Source organism: Molossus molossus, unplaced genomic scaffold (assembly GCF_014108415.1).
Source record: "Molossus molossus isolate mMolMol1 unplaced genomic scaffold, mMolMol1.p scaffold_m16_p_6, whole genome shotgun sequence".
NCBI classification, from domain to species: domain Eukaryota; kingdom Metazoa; phylum Chordata; class Mammalia; order Chiroptera; family Molossidae; genus Molossus; species Molossus molossus.
The window spans coordinates 59,652,390-59,669,455 of NW_023425399.1; the positions used below are offsets into that span (position 1 = coordinate 59,652,390).

Below are 17,066 nucleotides of genomic sequence, written 5' to 3' on the forward strand. Positions count from 1 at the left end.
TGAAAGGGACACATCGAGTAGCAGCCACCTGCATGACCCAACCAGGTCTAGGGACAAACTGCAACCGAAGTATATGCCCTTAGTGGGAATCAAACCCGGGTCTCTCTGGATGCAGGCCAACACTCTAACTGCTGAGCCAAACCGGCCAGGGCTCAACATGGCCTTTTAAAAGCCACTTGTAGGTATTCATATATCCCTTATTATATGCCTTCTATTGATTTATGCATTTTTCTTTTTTAAAATGGAGTAAACTACTGTGATTCATGTATTTATATGAAGATTCTGAATCTGCACTATCACAACCAATTATTTTACTTTGGTTTCTTGACCCATCCTGTGCTATTTATGTGTAACAAAACAAGTTTGTTTGTTTTTTGAAAATTTTTTTCTTTATTGACTTTAGAGAGACAGAGAAACATTGATGAGAGAGAACATCATTTGGCTGCCTCCTACATACTCCCTACTGGGGATTTGGCTTGCAATCTGGGCATGTGCCCTGACCAGGAATCTAACCAATGACGTCTTGGTGCATGGGTCAACGCTCAATCACTGGAGTCACACTGGCCGAGCACAATACAAGTTCTATAGCTTAAATTGAATTTTTCTCTTCACTAAATTTTTCTGGGTACTTGAAAGCCATAATTTTTACAGTGCTAAATGCACAGAAATTAAAATTAAGGCAGATTCTTTTCAAATTAGTCTTAAGTATTGGCTATATATCAGTTATTTTCCAAATTTTAATGAAGAATTTCAGAAAGAGGAATGAAAAGGAACCATGTAGACAGTACTTCTCAGGTATACTTCAACACACCCTAATTCTTGCTCCTTCTTAGATAATACATCTCTTAGGAACTCTGGAACGGAATTGGGCAGTTATGATTCTTACAAAGTTCAGATATATTCATTAGTTATTTCAATATAATCAAAATCAACAGTATATATAAGTAAAATCTCACATATATACCAGTTGATATGTCACACTTTATTCATTTTATATTGTTTAGATGTTACAGAATATTTATTTATTTGTTTGTTTATTTACTTATTTGAAGGCCAAATAAAACAACAGACCACAAATGACCTACTTGTGCCAAGTAGAACAGTAAAAAGTTAAGAATAAAATGTTTTTCATTAAGGCAGAAAACTACTTATGCCTCTAAAATTAAGCTAACAGGGAGATTTGAAAAAGGCGGTGGAGTGAATGGAAGCTGCACAGACAATCTCCCAGGACTAAACTGAAATTACAACTAGAATGAAGACAAGTCGCAGGGAAAAAGCAGCAGAAAGGCAACTGGAAAGGACCAAATAGCTAGGGACACTGAATCGAGCCTGGTGGGTCTGTGGAGGCACGAGAGAGCGGCAGGCTGACATCACTGGATAGATCATCTAGACAAAAATTAACAAGGAAACACAGATTCTAAACAAAGCAATAGATCAAATGGATTTAATCGATATCTACAGAGAATTACACCCCAAAACTTCAGAATTCACATTCTTCTCAAGTGCACGTGGGGTATTCTCAAAGACAGACCACATGTTAGGACACAAACTAAGTCTCTACAAGTTTAAGAAGATTGGAATCATATCAAGGATCTTCTCAGATCACAGTGGCATGAAACTAGAAATCAATTGCAACCAGAATATGTAAAGACATTTGCTTTTTTTTGTTTTTGTTTTCTTTTTCATCCTCACCTGAAGACGTTTTTTTATTTTTTGTTCAGATAGACTGGGAAGGGGGAGAGAGAAAGAGAGAGAGAGAGAGAGAGAGAGAGAGAGAGAGAGAGAGAGAAAGAGAGAAAGAAAGGGACACATCGAGTGGCTGCCTCCTACATGACCCAACCAGGGCTGGCGACAAACCACAACCGCGGTACATGCCCTTAGCGGGAACCAAACCTGAGTCTTTCTGGACCGCAGGCCAACACTCTAACTGTTGAGCCAAAAGGGCCAGGGCTGCAAAGACATTTGAAAACATGGTGGCTAAATGGCATGTTATTGAACAATGAATGGGTTATCATGGACAACAAGGAAGAAATTAAAAACTTTCTGGAAACCAATGAAAATGAACATACAACAACACAAAATCTATGGGATGCAGTGAAAGCAGTTCTGAAAGGGAAGTTCATAGCACTACAGGCCCACCTTAAGAAACAAGAAAAATTTCTAATTGACTGTCTAACCTCACAACTCAAAGAACTAGAAAGCAAACAAAAAGAAAACCACAGAGCAAGTAGAAGAAAGGAAATAGTAAAGATCAGAGTAGAAATAAATGACATGGAGACCAGAAAGAAAACAATTCAAAGGATCAATGAAACAAAGAGCTGGTTCTTTGAATAGATAAACAAGATTGATGAGCCCTCAGCTAGACTCACCAAGAAACAAAGAAAGAGAACCCAAATACACAAAATCAGAAATTAAAGAAGAGAAATAACAACTGATACCACAGAAATACAAAGGATCATTAACAAATACCATGAACAATTATACGGCAACAAATTAGACAATCAAAGCAAAATGGACAAATTTCTAGAAACACATAGTCTCCTAAAACTGGACCAGGAAGAGATAGAAAACTTGAACAGACCAATAACAACTAAGAAAATTGAAGATTTTATCAAGATTCTCTCAGCAAACAAAAGTCCAGGCCCAGATGGCTTCATGGGGGAGTTTTACCGATCATTCAAAAAAGAACTGCCACCCATTCTCCTCAAACTATTTCAAAAAATCCAAGAAGATGGAAGACTTCCAAACTTGTTTTACGAGCCCAACATAATTCAAATTCCAAAACCAGAAAAGGACAGTACCAAGAAAGCAAACTACAGGCCAATATCCTTGATGAACATAGATGACAAAATTCTGAACAAAATACTAGCAAATCAGATTGAGCAATACATCAAAAAATTATTCATCGTGACCAACTGGGATTCATCTCAGGCATGCAAGGCTGGTAAAATATTCATAAATCAATAAATGTGATACACCACATAAATAAAATGAAAGATAAAAACCATATTTTCATATCAGTAGACGCTGAAAAAGCATTCGACAAAATCCATCCCCCATTTTTTATTAAAAACACCCAGCAGTGTGGGAATAGACGGATCATATCTTGACATAATAAAGGCCTTATACGAAAGACCTATAGCCAACATCATACTCAATGGACAAAAACTAAAAGCATTTCCCTTAAGACAGGAACAAGACAGGGATGCCCACCTTTGCCACTCTTATTTAACATAGTACTGGAAGTCTTAGCCACAGCAATCAGACATGAAGAAAAAAATAAAAGGAATCCAAATTGGAAAGGAGGAAGTGAAACTGTCATTATTCGCAGATGACATGATATTATACCCAGGAAACCTTAAAGACTCCATCAAAAATCTACTACACCTAATGAATTTGGCAATATAGCAGGACACAAATTTAACATCAAGGAATTGACAATATTCTTATACCCCAATCATGAACTCACAGAAAGAGAAACTGAAACAATACCATTTACCATCGTGGTAAAAAAATTAAGATACCTAGGAATAAACTTAACCAAAGAAGTAAAATACCTATTTGCAGAAAAGTACAGGGCATTGAAAAAAGATATAGAGGAAGATATAAAAAGTTAGAAGCACATACATTGTTGATGGATTGCAAAAATTAACATCATTAAAATGTCCATACTACCCAAAGCAATCTATAGATTCAATGCAATCCCCATCAAAATACCAAAAGACATATTTCACAGAACTAGAACAAATACTTCAAAAGTTCATATGGAACCAAAAAAGACCATGAATAGCCACAGCAATCTTGAAAAAGAAGGACAAAGTAGGTGAGATCCAATACCGGATGTCAGGTCATACTACAAAGCTACAGTAATCAAAACAGCCTGGTACTGGCACAAGAACTGGCACATAGATTAGTGGAATAAAACACAGAACCCAGAAAGTGACCCAAAACATTATGCTCAATTAATATTTGACAAAGGTGGCAAGAGCATACAATGGAGTAAAGACAGCCTGTTTAATAAATGGTATTGGGAAAATTGGACAGCTACATGCAAAAAATGAAACTAGACCATCAACTTACACCATACACAAGAATAAACAAAAGGAAGACAAAGAATCCGATTAAAAAATGGGCAGAGGAACTAAATAGAAACCTCTCCAAATAGGACATACAAATGGCAAAGAGACGTGAAGAAATGCTCAACATTACTAATCATCAGTGAGATGCAAATTAAAACAACAATGAGGTATCACCTCACACCTGTCAGAATGGCCACCATCAACAAATCATCAAACAAGAAGTGCTGGCGAGGTTGTAGAGCAAAGGGGACTCCAGTGCATTGCTGGTGGGAATGCAGACTGGTGGAAAACACTATGGTGTTATCTCAAAAAGTTAAAAATTGAACTTCCATTTCACCTAGTGTTCCCACTTCTAAACAATATACCCTAAGAAGCCTGAAACATCAATCAGAAAGATTATATGTACCCCATGATTATAGCAGCACTATTTACAATAGCTAAGATCTGGAAACAACCCAAGTGTCCATCAGTAGACGAATGGATAAAAATACTGTGATGCCTATACACAATGGAGTACTATGCAGCTGTAAGAAAGAAAGATCTCTTATCCTTTGAGATGACATGGAGGGACCTGGAGAATATCATCCTAAGCGAAACATGCCAAGCAGAGAAAGACAAATATTACATGATTTCACTTATTGGTGGAATATAATAGTCTGAGGAATAGGGTAGACCCAGAGAGGTGGAAGTAGGGTACAGACTGACACCCCTCAGAAGAGAGGGTGGAAGGGGGAGAGATAAACCACATAACTTGTATGCATGTACGCATAAGCAATAGACATGGAGAACAAAGCTGGGAATGGGGCGGGGAGGGATGGGGGGGTTGAGGGTGTCATGGGGGGGGCATCTGTAACAAAAATAAATTAATAAAATAAAAATAATACACTTTTTTTTTTTTTTTTGCTATTTGGTGTGTATGTTGTAGCGGGTGAACAAGGAGTGGTGAGGGAGGAAGGGAACACCAACCTAACGAACTGTATCCATTAAATTACCCTGGCACCAGTAGGATAGTAGATTTCATAGCCAGATTACTTTCTTATACTATAGTTTCGAAAGATGAGGGCTAGAGATTTATTGGACTCTTACAATTCTTATTCAATATTAAATATTGTAACTTCCAAAACAAATTATTGAACATTTGGTAATTTAAACTGTTTATTTTATTTTGTTTTGTTATTTTTAATTTGATCTGTGTCTGCCTTATCTATTTATTGCTATCATAATATGAAAAATAAATATTTAAAAGAGTGTTTAAAAAGACAGGTTTTATAGAGTGGAGGAAAAGTTAAATGTATGAATTCAATTCCATTCTTAGATATTTTTTTAGAGACTGTCATATTCTAACCTCTTATTTGTTTTCATTCCAACCCAAACTGATCAATAAAAATGTCCACATTTATAACAATATATTCTGAATGTTTATTTTAGTTAAGAAGAAATATAATTGCTGAAACATTTGACAAACTGAACTTTTAAAATATCATAAAACCCATTATTAATGGTCATATAGTGACACATATGAATTAATGGTTTGGTTAGTGGGTTGAATTCTTCAATATAATTGAGTCTTTGTTTGCTTTGTTGGAAAAAAAAAGACAGGAATTAACTGAAGAAATATAACTGCTTTTTCCTTGTTGGAAGTTGAAACGTGAAAGTAAGTTTGACTACTATAAAGGAATATTTAGGAACCTAGAGACAATTTGTTTTCAGTTCTTAATGAGCAAGATCTTTGTAGTGTATAACTTTTCCCCTGAATAGTCATTTATTCCTACTGATCTTTCAATTTTGTGTTTTACTATGGTATCTTATAGTAGCAAGTGTATTCTACATCCATTGCTGCCTGAGTCTTTCAAGTCTATCGTTATCTGAGCCTTATAACACTGTGAGGTAGATTACTTAGGCATTTTTATATCTATTTTACAAATGAAAGAACTAAGGCTCAGAGAGAGGTGTATGACTTGTCCAGCTTTGTAGAAATGAGTAAGTGAGAGAAAGAATAAATAGTGGTTAAATTCAGAGGCTTATAGTCAGGTAGGACTTAAATTGGAACATTGGTTTCGCCATTTTTGTAATAACTGTGTTACCCTGGATTGATTAATCATGAGATTTTTATTCTTACATAAAGTGAGAATAATGTTTGTCTAATTGAGTTTTTGTGCAGATTAAATTAGATGGCATAATCAATATAAAGTATCTAGTATAGTGCTTTTAGTGATTTAAAAAATGCAGTAGCATTTACTATATGCCAGAAATTTTTCTAGGTGCTAGGGATATAGCAGTAAACAGCATACAAATTGTCCCTGTCTTTATTGCTCTTAATTGTAATGGACAAAAACAGTATAAACAAGTAAAGCGTAAATACATACACAGTTGTTTTTTCTCACTTATTATAGGGCCTTTTCCTACTCATATAGATCAGACTAAGTTGCAGACACAATTTATGTCAGAGATAGAACATATTCTTCCTTTAAATTAAGAATATAACACCTAAAATATTTTCCTTTCAAGTATTTTTTGAGAAACACATAACTAAGTGAAGGCTTTCAAGAAGTATTAATAAAAGATCATTCTTGATAATTATTTTCAGATCTACAAATGTATCCAGGAAAAGATTCATTCAATTAATACTAGTCAAAAAGAAAAGAGATTGTAGACATTAAGTAAACAGTGGTGATGATGGATAGTAAAGTGTGCAGGAAAGGAATATTGAAGAGACAAGGTTAAGGATGATGGAACAGGAGGACATGAGATATTGGATAGAAAGGAACAGAAAAAAAGTGGTGTAGGATCTAGTAAAAGTATTTGAGAAATGACTGAAATTACTATGATAATAATACATGAACAAAATTCTTCAATTATGCGTAAGTCTCAGCTTATTCATGCATTCATTTACCCTTTCAAATATTCAGGAAACATTTGGTGTGTCTTCTTTGTGCTGAGTGCTCTATCAGGTACTTGGGTTGCTGAGATGAATTTTTAAGTAGGGTTAAGTGAACCCCAGTGAAATAAATATTAGAGATCAGGTATGTAGAACCAACCTAGCCCCTACACTACCATTTGAAAATTACAAGTAGGCTTTCCTTCTTCAATATACTTTACTTCCACCTTTAAGAAAATTTTTGTAATAAATATAAATGTGCAGTGTCTGTGATGTGGAGGATATAATTCTAGATGTACCCTCTTGAACGATCTGAAAATATGGAAGTGGTGTCCAACTCATCAGATGTTTAGAGAGCACAAAGAGGGTCAATTAACTCAGCCTGGTTCTCTTAATCCCCTAATAGTAAGGAAATGCAAATAAAGCAATACCATTTGCGATTCTTTTGTAAGCAAGAATTTACTTTCGTTGAAGTTTGAAATTATGGTAAATTTTTTCACTCAGTATTTGAAACCTGCAATATGAATTTACATAGTCCTTATATAACACAATTTGACAGTATGTTAAAAACTCTTCACTATTTATAATAGCAAAAAACTAGAACTATCCCAGATGTCCATTAATAAGGAAATGGTTGAAGTAACTATGGTACAGCCAATCAGTGGACTACTATATAGCTGTCAAGAAGATTGAAGAAAGATCTCTAGGATACATTGTTTCCTTAAGGGGGAAAAATGATGTAGAAAAGTATATATAATATGCCAGCATGCACCTAAGAAAAGTATGGATAAGAATATATTTAAAAAGTATTTGCTTGTATTTCTTGAAAAGAGGAAAGGTGAATCAACCTTAAAGAAAAAAAGTTAGCTATAGGTAGAGAAAAGGAGCAGAGTAGAAACTAGGACAGATAATTAAAGCTAAGCATCTTTGAATATATTTTATTCTATAAATTTGATTTAGGAACCATATAAATATGTTACATAATTATGAAACAGAATTGAATATAGAAACATAATCCCCCCAAACACAAAGCAAATTGAACATAACTATTATCACATTGCAAACATGACCACAAAGAAAGATCTGGAAAATAATAACCACATAGTAGCAATGAGCACAGCTACGACTAGATTATGCTCTCTGAGTACCACTCCCTACTAAAGGAATTCCAAGATTCCTAGAGAAACGGCTAATTCCATATCTAGGAAGGAAATGTCATCCCAGAATCAAGACTATCTTGTTATACCAGAAAGCAAACAAACTATCCAAGATTACGAAATTGTATAAAAAGGAAGCCAACTCGAACAGGCTTCCATTGGTAAAAGATGGAATAATTTGATTATCAGTAAGAATTAATAGCTGTGATGGCTTAAAGCACACCAAATATTCTGAAGTCCATTAACACATAAATGATAATTTATAAAACCCTCAATTGGTCACCTTTAGAAGTTGTTAGGGAACCAACTTATTATTTTGAAAATTGACAAACAGAAAGGATATTATTCATTCTGTCTTTTCCATATTATTCATTCTGCCTTTTCCATTTCCTCAGGGTAACCAAATAGTTTTGGACAAATTTCTCTTTATAGAAGTATTCCAGCTAATATGTGAAAAAAGAATAATAGGGATTGCAAATGGTGATATTCTAATTCTAAAGAAACAATAGTAATCATCGTGGCATCACAAGAGACCAACAAACTTTATGTGTCTTCTGAAAGAAGTATACAACACCACCTGCATAGTATTCTTGCCAAAAAAAAAAAAAAAATCAAACTTTAATCTTATCAGGCCTCTAGATCTAACTAGTCTAACAACCAAATTACGGGAAATCCAGGAGGCATAGAAACATCTTAAATCGGCGGTCGAATGACCCTTTCACAGGGGTTGCCTAAGCCCATCGGAAAACACCTATGTCCGATGGCGAGTCATAACAGTAGCAAAATTAGTTATGAAGTAGCAACGAAAATAATTTTATGGTTGGGGGTGTCACCATAATGTGAGGAATTGTATTAAAGAGTTGTAGCATTTGGAAGGTTGAGAACCTCTGTAAATGATGCCATAGGGATAAATCAGCAAAATACAGATCATGGGAAACTCTGCAGGACAAATCACATTATTTCTTTCACAAATAAATTGCAAATTTTAAAAAGGAGTGGGGAAACTTAGATTAAAAGAGACTTGATACTTAACACCCAATTGTAATATGTGGACTTTATGTGGCTTCTGGTTAAAAATAATAATTGTAAAACTGTGTGCGTACATTTGAAATAATTAGGAAATTTTGATCTCCTACTTTATAGTTGACGATATTAGGAATTATTCATATTTGTAGATAGGATAATAGTGTTGTGGTTAAACTTCTATTTTACATATGTATGCTGAAATATTTACATGTAAAATTCAGATATCTGGGATTTGCAATCAAGTAATCCTGAAACCCAGCTGGTGTGGCTCAGTGGATTGAGCATTGTCCCATGGACTGAGAGGTCTCGGTTCAATTCCCAATCAGGGTACATGCACATGCCTGGGTGGCAGGCTTGATCCCCAGTACAGGGTGTGCAGGAGGCAGCCAACCAATGTCTCTCTCTCACATCGATGTTTCTCTCTCCCTCTCTTTCTAAAAAAAAAAATCAATAAACATAAATTTTTAAAAATATGAGAATAATCCTGGAGAGAAAGGGGTGCTTGAGTGGATCAGGACATAGATAAAACAAGATTGGCCATGAATTGATAATTGTTGAGTTAGCTGAAAGGTACATGGTGATTGACCTGGTTTTGTATATGTTTGAAATTTTTTCACATAAAAGATTAAAATATGAAAGTATCCACAGTAGTCTTTTGTCATAGTGATACTACTATATATTATTTTATTTTTTTATGTGTAAAAGTACAATGGATTTTTATTGTTAATTTATTTTTGTTACAGATGTTTTTCCTTTTTTCCCATTGCCACCCTCCACCTCACCCCTCCCACCCCGTCCCAAGCTTTGTTGTCCAGGTCCGTCGATTATGCATACATGCATATAAGTTCTGTGCTTTATCTCTTCCCTTCCCACTCCCCCTCTTCAGAGGGTTGTCAGTCTGTACCCTACTTCCATGTCCTGGGTCTACCCTGTTGCTCAGACTGTTATGTTCATTATATTCCACAAATAAGTGACATCATGTGATATTTGTCTTTCTCTGTTTTGCTTGTTGCGCTTCGGATAATACTTTCCATGTCCCTCCATGTCATCTCAAAGCATAAGAGATCTTTCTTTCTTATAGCTGCATAGTACTCCATTGTGTATATGTACCACCACTTTTTTATCCACTCGTCTACTGATGGACACTTGGGCTGTTTCCAGATCTTAGCTATTGTAAATAGTGCTGCTATGAACATGAGGGTACATATATTCTTTCTGATTGGTGTTTCAGGCTTCTTAGGGTATATTGCTAGAAGTGGGATCACTGGGTCAAATGGAAGTTCCATTTTTAATTTTTTGAGGTAACACCATATTGTTTTTCATAGTGGTTGCACCAGTCTGCGTTCCCACCAGCAGTGTACTAGAGTCCCCTTTTTTCCACATCCTCGTCAGCACTTGCTGTTTGATGATTTGTGGATCACGGCCATTCTGACAGGTGTGAGGTGATACCTCATTGTTGTTTTAATTTGCATCTCTCTGATGATTAGTGATGATGAGCATTTCTTCATATGTCTCTTGGCCATTTGTAGGTCCTGTTTGGAGAGGTGTCTATTTAAGTCCTCTGCTCATTTTTTTAATTGGGTTCTTTGTCTTCCTGTTGTTGAATTGTATGAGTACTCTATACATTTTGGAAATTAGCCCCTTATCTGATATATCATTGGCAGTTATGCTCTCCCACACAGTGGGTTGCCTTTCCATTTTGATGATTGTATCTTTTGCTGTTCAGAAACTTTTGAGTTTGATATAGTCCCATGTGTTCATTTTCTCCTTTGTTTCTGTTACCTTAGGTGATGTATCAGTGAAAATTCTGCTGCATATGATGTCCAAAATTTTGTTGCCTACAGTTTCTTTTAGAATTTTTATAAATTCATGAGTCACATTTGTCTTTTACCATTTTGAGTTTATTCTTGTGCAGGGTGTAAGTTGATGGTCTAGTTTCATTTTTTGCATGTAGCTGTCCAATTTTCCCAACACGATTTATTAAAGAGGCTGCCTTTTTTTTATTATTTTTTTATTTTTATTTTTTTATCCTCACCCGAGGACATTTTTCCATTTTTTGTTCAGGTAGAGTGGGAGGGAGAGAGAGGAACAGAGAGAGAGAGAGAAACATCGATGTGAAAGGAACACATCGAGTGGCTGCCACCTGCACAACCGACCAGGGCCGGGGACAAACTGCAACCGAGGTACGCGCCCTTAGTGGGAACCGAACCCGGGTCTCTCAGGACCGCAGGCCGATGCTCTAACCGCTGAGCCAAACCACCCAGGGCAAAGAGGATGTCTTTACTCCATTGTATGCTCTTGCCCCCTTTGTCAAATATTAATTGAGCATATTGCCTTGGGTCCATTTCCGGGTTCTCTATTCTGTTCCACTGGTCTATATTACTGTTCTTGTGCCAGTACCAGGCTGTTTTGATTATAGTGGCTTTGTAGTATAACCTGAAATCTTGTAATGTGATCCCTCCATCTTTTTTTTTTTTCCCGAGATTGCTGTGGCTATTCGAAGTCTTTTTTGGTTCCATATGAACTTTTTTTTTTTTTCTTTTTTCTATTTTTTTTTTTTTTGTACAGATAGAATGGGAGGGAGAGAGAGGAAGGGAGAGAGAGAGAGAGAAACATCGACGTGAAGGGAGACATCGAGTGGCTGCCACCCGCACGACCAACCAGGGCCGGGGACAAACTGCAACCGAAGCACGTGCCCTTAGCGGGAACTGAACCCGGGCCTCTCCGGACCGCAGGCCGACGCTCTAACCGCTGAGCCAAACTGGCCAGGGCTCCATATGAACTTTTGAAGTATTGGTTCTAGTTCTGTGAAGTATGTCTTTTGGTATTTTGATGGGGATTGCATTGAATCTATAGATTGCTTTGGTTAGTATGGACATTTTAATGATGTTAATTCTTCCAATCATTAAACAAGGTATGTGCTTACAGTTTTTTATATCTTCCTTTATTTTTTTTTCAATGTCCTGTGATTTTCTGCAAATAGGTCCTTTATTTCTTTGGTTAAGTTTATTCTTAGGTATCTTCATTTTTTTTGCCACATGGTAAATGGGATTGTTCTTTTCAGTTTTTCTTTCTGTGAGTTCATCTTTGGTGTATAAGAATGCCATCGTTTCTTGACATTAATTTTGTATCCTGCTACTTTGCCAAATTCGTTTATTGAGGAAATTTTTGGTGGAGTCTTTGGGGTTTTCTACATATAGTATCATGTTATCTGCGAATAATGACAGTTTCATTTTCTCCTTTCCCATTTCAGTCTCTTTTATTTTTTCCTCCTGTCTGATTGCTGTGGCTAAGACTTCCAGTACTATATTAGATAAGAGTGGCAAAAGTGAGCATCCTTGCCTTGTTCCTGTTCTTAAGGGAAATGCTTTTAGTTTTTGAACATTGAGTATGATGTTGGCTGTAGGTATTTCATATATGGCCTTTATTATCTAGAGATATGATCCCTCTATTCCCAGAAAATTCTGAGTGTTTTTACCAGAAATGGGTGCTGGATTTTGTCGAATATTTTTTTCAGTGTCTATTGATAAGATCATATAATTTTTATCTTTCATTTTGTTTATGTGGTGTATCACATTTATTGATTTGCGAATATTATACCAGCCTTGCATCCCTGGGATGAATCACACTTGGTCATAGTGAATAGTTATTTTGATGTATTGCTAGATTTGATATGCTATTATTTTGTTCAGGATTTTGGCATCTATATTCATCCAGGATATTGGTCTATAGTTTTCTTTCTTTGTAGTGTCTTTCTCTGGTTTTGGAATTAGAATTATGCTCGCCTCCTAAAACGAGTTTGGAAGTCTTCCTTTTTCTTGAATTTTTTGAAATAGTTTGAGGATAATGGGTGACAGTTCTTCTTTGAATGTTTGGTAAAATTCCCCTGTGAAGCTGTCCGGGCCTGGATTTTTGTTTGCTGGGATAGTCTTGATTACATTTTCAACTTCTTTTGTTGTTATTGGTCTGTTCAAGTTTTCTTTCTCTTTCCGATTCAGTTTTGGGAGACTGTGTGTTTTTAGAAATTGGTACATTTTGCTTAGATTGTCGAATTTGTTGCCGTATAATTGTTCATAATATTTATTAACAATCCGTTTTATTTCTGTGGTGTCAGTTATTATTTCTCCTCTTTCATTTCTGATTTTGTGTATTTGGGTTCTCTTTCTTTGTTTTTTGGTGAGTCTAGCTAAGGGCCTATCAATCTTGTTTATCTTTTCAAAGAACCAGCTCTTTTTGTTTGCTTTCCAGTTCTTTAAGTTGTGAGCTTAGATATTCTGTTAGAAATTTTTCTTGCTTCTTGAGGAAGGACTGTAGGGCTATGAACTTCCCTCTCAGAACTATTTTCGCTGCATCCTATAGATTTTGTGTTATTGTGTGTTTATCCTCATTGGTTTCCAGGAAGTTTTTAAAGTCTTCCTTGATCTCCATGGTAACCCATTCATTGCTCAATAACATGCTATTTAGCCGCCATGTTTTCAAATGTGTTTGCATGTTCTTGTTGCAGATGATTTTTAGTTGCATGCCATTGTGATCTGAGAAGGTGCTTTATAGAATTTCAGTCTTCTTGAACTTGTAGAGACTTAGTTTGTGTCCTAACATGTGGTCTATCTTTGAGAATGTCCTATGTGCACTTGAGAAGAATGTGAATTCTGCAGTTTTGGGTGTAATTCTCTGTAGATATCTATTAAATCCATTTGATCTAGCGCTTTATTTAGAGTCTGTTTTTCCATGTTAATTTTTTGTCTGTAAGATCTGTCCAGTGATGTCAGCGGGGCATTGAAGTCCCCTACTATGATTGGATTGCTTTTAATTTCTCCTTTGAAGTCCTCCAAAAGATTTTAATACATGTTGGTGCTCCTATATTGGGTGCATCTATGTGTTATCAAGGTAATATCTTCTTGTTGGATAGATCCTTTCAATATTATTATTGGGTTTCTTTGCCTCTAGTTATGGTCTTTATTTTGAAATCTACTTTATCAGATATGAGTATTGCTACCCCACCTTTTTTTCCTTTTCGTTTACTTGAAAGATTTTTTTCCATCCCTTCACTTTCAACCTTTGTGAATCTTTTGTTGTGAGGTGGGTCTCTTGTAAGCAACATATATGTGAGTCATGCTTTCTTATCCAGTCAGCTACTCTGTCTTTTTATCGGAGCATTCAGACCATTGACATTTAAGTTGATAATTGATATGTACTTATTCATTGCCATTTTTGTTTAGTGTGGTTCTATTTTTCTTCCTATTTCTTCTACTAATTACAGCAGTCCTTCTAATATTTCTTGCAGTGCTGGTTTGGTCTTAATATATTCCCTTAGCCTTCTTTTTTGTTTGGAAAGCTCTTTATTTGATCTTCTATTTTGAATGCTAGCCTTGCTGGATAGAGTAGTCTTGGATTCAAATCCTTGTTTTTCATGACCTTGATTACTTCTTGCCACTCCCTTCTGGCCTGTAGTGTTCTTAGAACCGTAGGCCGACGCTCTAACCACTGAGCCAAACCGGCCAGGGCAAAAACTTTTTTTTTTTTTTTTTATCCTCACCCGAGGACATTTTTGGATATTTTGTTCAGATAGAGTGGGAGGGAGAGAGAGGAGGAGAGAGAGGAAGAGAGAGAGAGAAACATCGACGTGAAAGGGACACATCGAGTGGTTGCCAACCACACGACCCAACCAGGGCCGGGGACAAACTGCAACCGAGGTACGTGCCCTTAGTGGGAACCGAACCCGGGTCTCTCGGGACTGCAGGCCGACGCTCTAACCACTGAGCCAAACTGGCCAGGGCTCTGTAGTGTTCTTGTTGAGAAGTCAGCTGAGAGCCTTACGGGGTTTCCTTTGTAGGTAACCTGTTGCTTATCTCTTGCCTTTAGGGTTCTCTTTTTGTCTTAATTTTTGGCATTTTAATTACTATGTGTCTTGGTGTGGGCTTGTTTGGGTTCTTCTTACTTGGGATTCTCTGTGCTTCTTGAACTTGAATGCCTTCTTCCTTCACCAAGTTAGGAAAGTTTTCTGTCACTATTTCGTCAAATATATTCTCTAACCCTTGCCCATTTTCTTCCTCTTCGGGGTCTCCTGTGATGCAAATGTTATTACGTTTCCAGTTGTCCCACAGTTCTCTTAAGGTATCTTCCTGTTTTTTTAATCATTTTTTCCTTTTGGTTTTCTGTTTGGTTGATTTTTTTCTACCCTGTCTTCTAATTCACTAGTCCGGTCCTCAGCTTCCTCTACTCTGCTGTTTAGTCCTTCCAATGTGTTCTTAATTTCTGCTATGTCATTCTTCATTTCCACTTTGTTGGTTTTCAATGTTTCTATATCTTTACTCATGCTGTTGAGCTTCCTCAAGATCATGGCTCTGAACTCCACCTCTGATAATTTGCTTAGCTGCAATTCACTGATTTCATCTTTGATAGAGTTCTCTTGTTCTTTCATTTGGGATTTGTTTCTTTGCGTCACCATTTTGGCTATCTCAGTGAGTTTAGGAGTCTGCCAAATTTTTCCTGTGGGTATTGGTGTTCTGCTGTTTGTGGCTCCCTCTGCTGGGTTTTAATGAGCCTGGGTTGGGCCATGTTAAACACCACTGTCACATCTTACTTTCCTGGTAGATTTTCAAGCTCAGGAACGGTTCAGTTATCCTCCTACTTTTTCCTGGTGGCTAGTAGTCTCAGTTACTCAGTTCCTTGGAATGTAGCCCTGGTCTTCTGCCTAAGAGGATTTCCAGAGGGTGGGATAGATGCTGGTTGTTAATGAGCCTCAATTTTTATTTCTTTGCCTCACCTGGGAAAGGCTGAATCTCCCAGGGGTTGGGGGCTGCTCCTTTTCCCCACAGCTCGGGGAAGGAGCACAGTGGCCACCGACCTTTTTGGCCACAACTCAGCAAAAACTCTGAGTGCCCTCCAAATCCTGGGTGTCCCCACAGAGTTCAGTCCAGTTTGCGCTCCCTCCGCCATATCCTCCAGGTGAGTGGCTGTGGCTATTTTAGTGCTTCGTCCTGTCTCTCTGCGCTGTGGAGCGGGCTTGGTCTTTATTCCCCGCGGGTGCTGCTCACATCTAAGACTGCTGCTGTCCCTGGGCTCCCAGCCCGCCACCCTCTCACGCCTCTGCAGATACTACCAGTGACCCTGGTTGTATGCTCCTGTCCTGCTGCTTTTCTGTTGCTTTTTTTTTTTTTTTTTTTTTTTTTTTTTTAGGATTTGTCTTCATTTTAGTTTTAATTCCCATTTGGTCCTGGGAGATTGTCTGTGTGGCTTCTTTTCACTCTGCCTCCTTTTTCACATCCTCTAAGCCTATCTTGTGTGCAGCTGGGTCACACAGGCCTTTCTGGTGCCCCGCACCCTGCAGGTCCCATGGGTAACTGGATCGCACAGTCCTTCTGGGGACCCGACTCTATGCCTATGTTATGGGCTGCTGGGTCACACAGGCCTCTCTGGTGCTCTAGCACCCCGCAGGTCCAGTGGGTAACTGGATGGCACAGTCCCTGCTGGGTTGCACAGGTCTCTCTGGTGCTTCAACACCCCGCAGGTCCCACTGGTAACTTGATGGCACAGTCCCTGCTGTGTCGCATGGGCCTCTTTGGTGCTTCAGTACCCAGCAGGTCCCACGTGTAATTGGATGGCATAGTCCCTGCTGGGTCGCATGTGTAATTGGATAGCACAATCCCTGCTGGGTCTCAGGGGCCTCTCTGATGCTTCAGCGTCCTGCAGGACCCTTGGGTAACTGGATCGCACAGTCCCTGCTGGGGCTCACAGGCCTCTCTGCTGCTTTAGCATCCCACAGGTCCCATGGGTAACTGGATTGCACAGTCCCTGCTTTGTGGCACAGGCCTCTCTGGTGCCCCTGCACACTGCAGTTTCCACGGGTGGATTATACAAGTCTCTCTAGGGCTGGGGCTTCCCACTGCACTTGTGAGCTACTGGACCATACAGACCACTGTGGAG

General features: G+C 37.7%; 1 protein-coding gene across 3 annotated transcripts in view; it reads left to right on the plus strand.

Annotated features, from left to right (window-relative positions):
- SPIRE1 (spire type actin nucleation factor 1) overlaps positions 1–17,066 on the plus strand; it is a 322,380-nt gene that overhangs the window by 162,638 nt on the left and 142,676 nt on the right. The window lies entirely within an intron of this gene.